Here is a 4,751-nt window from a genome sequence, read left to right as displayed (position 1 = left end):
CAGACTCAATAATGAGAAGTAATTTCTATATTCGTGATCAATTACGAGCTTGTAGTGACAGTGGAACAATCCTGAACCCTTCAAATTGAGTATACTATACCTCATAATTTCTGCTTTTGGACGTTGAACAGTAAGTGAAAAGTTTTGAAGGTCAAAGAAGATCGAAACATGAACACCCTCGAGAATGCATGGGCCGAGCCATGCAGGCATGATCACTTTGTATAATTCTGTAGTCATCACATTAAAAAACTGTTCAGTAAAATTCCATTTGTTCTCCCAACGTGCTTGTAAACCAGTAAACTGTGTTAACCATTCTAGAGTAGGTTATAGAGGACAATAATGCGAATTCGAAGTGAGATGATGCAGATTAAGTACTCATATGGTGGTGAGTCAGCAATATTATATTGGATTTCCTAGGTTATTAGCATAAGTTAAATAATAGCAATCGTAATTCCAAAACCCAGAAACTTATCTTTTGAAATAAAAGAGAAAACAGTTCTACCTACTTCAAGGATTATCTCACAAGCTGCATTTATACTTTTAAACCCGATACAAAATAATTGAAGCCTAAAATTTGGACATAATCTCAACTTAAGAGCAGATTGAAAATGAGTTAATTGAGTAAAAGACTAATTGAATTTCACAACATTATTTATGTTTAAAAAGCTGGGAAAGATGCATCATCAGTTATCTAGTCAATATTATTATTAATATTAAAATGTATCAGAAATGAAATTCATATTTCAAATCGAACATTCAAGAGAACCAATTATAATCACGTTGCCATGGTAACTATTTATACAATCTCATATGAATAAAAGACACACAATTGACAAACTTAGTCATAAGAGTTCAGAGTGCTTTAGATTTAACAAGTTGACTATATCAAAACAAAACACATCATCCAAACTATCCAATCAATTGTCAGAAAAGAAAAAATATATATGAGCTAATGAGATCTACTTACAAAATATGATTGGCTAGTATAAGGAAGAATAATAATTTGTTTAATCAGTCACTGATTATTGTATAACTTTAATAAAGTAACTAGAAACCACTAATTAAAAGTGATTTTCATACAAAAGACAATATCCAAAATAGTACCAGAAATATGTGTTTTCAGTTTTTGATTGCATAATATTCAAATGGAATATTAAATATTAAACATACACTATCTAGTATCTTTTTAAATGTATTTTTTCTTCAAAAATTTCTATCATTATACATTGAATTGTAGTTCATCAAATTCATTGGAATTAAAACAAAAATAAGGTTAGTTATTTATATTAATTAGATGGTTGTTTTATTTAAATCTTTAAGTTAACAATTAGAGTTCGACCACGGTTCGAACCGGGGACCTTCTGCGTGTAAAGCAGACATGATAACCACTATATCACCGAACCCAAGTTAACAATTATTTACATCTAAATCTTAATTATGTAATAATGATAAACTGTAAGTTATTCCAGAATGACAAAATGACGTATGACATAACCAATTGATTATTTCAGATGACCTTGTGAAATGATTCCATAATCAAATATTCTATATATTCATGTCATTAAAATACAATTTGAAGACTGATATCTTAGTGATAGAAATAAATTCATTTTCAATATTAGATATCTATAAATTCATTTAGTATTGTTTGTTTGAATCTTCCCATCGATGTGTTAGGACTGCAACTAGTCAGTCTCTAATTGGCGTATGTGCATACTCTGCGTATTGCCTCGATATATATCCATCTTTGCTTAGATATCTATAGTTTGTAATGGTCATAGTGTAAATATAATTTGATCGTATGATAACTAAACTATCATGAAAAAGATGATTATTTCATAGTTGATTCATAAAAAAAATGTATTTCATTGAAAATATGTTAATCATCTATTTGGTTTTTGATATGAACTCTTTTCTTGACATTGACATTATTACATCTTTTTTTCGCCTTTATTTGGTTTAAAATAATACTTTTTTATTTTTAAATAAGATGTTGCTTAGCAATACTGATTATATCTAAAAGATAAAATCGATATAGATAATCCATATAGATCACCTAGTAATCTTATTAAGTAATCGTTTGATTACATAACTTACCTAGAATATCATTACTTCTATAATTTAGGTGAAGTGGTTGTTTTTTCTAACTTAAAAATGTTTTGATAACATGTAATGTCCTGTAGATAAGATCATCATGAAAAAAATCATCTAATGCCTTATTCTATTTGAAGAAATATTGACACTTATGTGGAGAAAATTAAAGCCTCTTCTTCTGAGACTAAAAAGTGACAAATAAATGATTGGAAGATATTGTCACAAAGTTTTGTTATCGCGTAAACCTAATCAGTGATTATCTGTGAATAGAATAAATTGTAAATACAAAATTGTTATACTTATAAATGGAAAAATAAATGCCACTTCATTTCATGAGAAGAAATGAAATTTTACTAAACAAGAAAACGGTATTGAGGTATTCTTGACTATGACAATTCTAAGGTTTAATGTCTGTTGTGTATCAATGGATTACTCATTACTATAATTATTGAAACTCCAACGACTAAAGTTATTGTGAGATAATGAAGATATACAACAGATATCTGAAGCTTAGATGAATAAAAATCCATATAATTCTAATTAGACAAAGCCTTTATACATAAAAATGAAATATAATAAAAACTACTCATTTATATTTCAAAAGATAATTGGATTTGTTTTGCGTGTTCACTAACCATGAAAGAACATATTTTCTTTCTTCGGGTGGTATAAACCACTGTATTGTTCACAAAGTCTTTAGTACCTATTTTCGTATTGTTTCTTGAATAAAAATCTTTAGAAATAATCTTATCTGTATTATGATCTGATTATGAGTAAGTTTTCAATCATTTAATGGAAAGAAGTTTATTGAGACTATGTATTTTATAAGCGTAATGCATTTCGAATAACCTGATCACTTATTTACTTATTATGATATTAATATATAAAAAATAAGGTTAAAACTAGACGGAATGGAAGATAAAAATGACAGATTATGTTGAAAAGATAGTATGAATCACATCACTTTACATTACCAAAGTAGGTTTAGTGTACATACAGTCTACTTTAAAACACAAATGGTATGAGCTTGAACTATCACACAAATAGGACTTTAAAAAACCGAATTCTTCACCCTAAGCAACTTTAATACGAAAACCACGAAAATATTGTGTAAATATATATCATATAATTCTGGTAACAGCTTTTGAACAGCTTATTTCATTCTATTAAGATATTCATGTTTATTTAGCTTTTACCGTTCATGTCTTGTGTAAACTCTGAATTCGGTTAAAAGTACAAGTTTGTTTGAGATAGACTATGATTGTCTATAGTTATAAAGATACTTTTTTATGAATGAAATTTACGTACTTTATTTTCAAATAAAGTAAACTTATGAGCAAAGATGGATAGTGACTAGCAGTGGAATCCAGGACGCGCGTTTCGTCCTACTTGGGACTATATCGGGGCAATACGCACAGTATGCACATATGCCAATTAGAGACTGACCAGTTGCAGTCCTAACACATCAATGGGAAGATTCCAACAAACAATACTAAATGAATTTAAAGTAAACTTAGTTTTAAAATTGATGTTAATTTGTTCATTATATACATACTTGAAATTAAGATCATTTTAACAAAGGATAAGGTCAACTTAATGAATGTAATTTTTGGAGAATATCAGAAGACTGTTTTGTTTCAATCTCAGAGACCTTAGTAAAGAGAATCCACAGGTTTATACTATGGTTATTCACATCTCGATGTGCGTGGATACGATTCAACATTTAGGCTTTTCTGATAAAAAATTTTTTCAATTAGTTAACAAGAAAGAATACACTGGCCACAAACATTAGGGAAAAGTAGTTCGCTACACTATCTTGAAATTTCATAGCATGAATTCTTTCTGTTACACCGAATGTTTTAATGAATTCCTTTTGTTAACATTTTCCTTATGAGTGTGTATTATCACACTAAGCAACGATTGCTTTTTGTATATCCCTCTGTTTGGTATTGGTATTTGATAAGAGTGACTAATTATAAAATTACTAGTACACGGGACAGGAACCAACACAAATCCTATATCCACATTTATTAATAGAGAATAGTTTGAAAATGTATTTATTTTAATATTCTTATAGTAAAATACATTCAACTACTCCATTTGTTGTGTTTTATGATTAGACATTATAAATTATAATTTGTTTCCGATTCATTTATATACAAAAATAGGTTTAACAAAAGAAATATTATCAGAGAGGGTTTTGCGGAGATTTTAGTAATTTTTATATGGTTGAAATCATGTGTCAATTGAAGCTAGACCACCATGGAAAACCTGGAAATACTGGACGGCCGTTTCGTCCTATTGTGGGACTCCTCAGCAGTGCACATCAACGGTCCCACCTTGCGAGGTAATTTTTGGTCCTTAAGAGCGCACCAGCTTTCACGAGCGACTAATAAGTTTGTGAGACAAGAGTAACCTGTTCTAAAACCATGCTGCTTTTCGGAGAGGATCCGGTTTTCATCGAGATACTTTAACAGTTCCTTCCGAATAATCTTTTCTAAGATTTTAACAACCACACTAGTTAGGCTAATTGGTCGGTAATTCTCAAGCTTATGTTTTGTACCTGTTTTGAAGACTGGACTTACTATGGCGTTCTTCCAGTCTTTTGGTAGACGACCCTGGGTTACGGACAGATTAAAACATACACTTAAAGGGTT

At 29.7% G+C, this 4,751-nt stretch overlaps 1 protein-coding gene and 1 non-coding gene across 2 annotated transcripts in view; one reads left to right on the top strand and one right to left on the bottom strand.

Moving 5' to 3' along the window:
• Positions 1-965: 965 nt before the first annotated feature.
• The window catches only part of Smp_088920 (serine/threonine kinase), a gene marked incomplete at its 3' end in the record, with an annotated part of 59,905 nt that continues 56,119 nt past the window's right edge, over positions 966-4,751 (top strand). Inside the window, exon 1 of the mRNA XM_018795012.1 lies at positions 966-1,272. The remainder of the gene's footprint in view (positions 1,273-4,751) is intronic.
• Positions 1,331-1,402, bottom strand: Smp_tRNA_00731_Val_TAC.1.1. The gene has a single exon. It is a non-coding gene (tRNA).

This window comes from Schistosoma mansoni, chromosome 1 (assembly GCF_000237925.1).
Source record: "Schistosoma mansoni strain Puerto Rico chromosome 1, complete genome".
Taxonomy (NCBI): Eukaryota; Metazoa; Platyhelminthes; class Trematoda; order Strigeidida; family Schistosomatidae; genus Schistosoma; species Schistosoma mansoni.
This window is presented reverse-complemented; position numbering and strand designations above follow the sequence as displayed.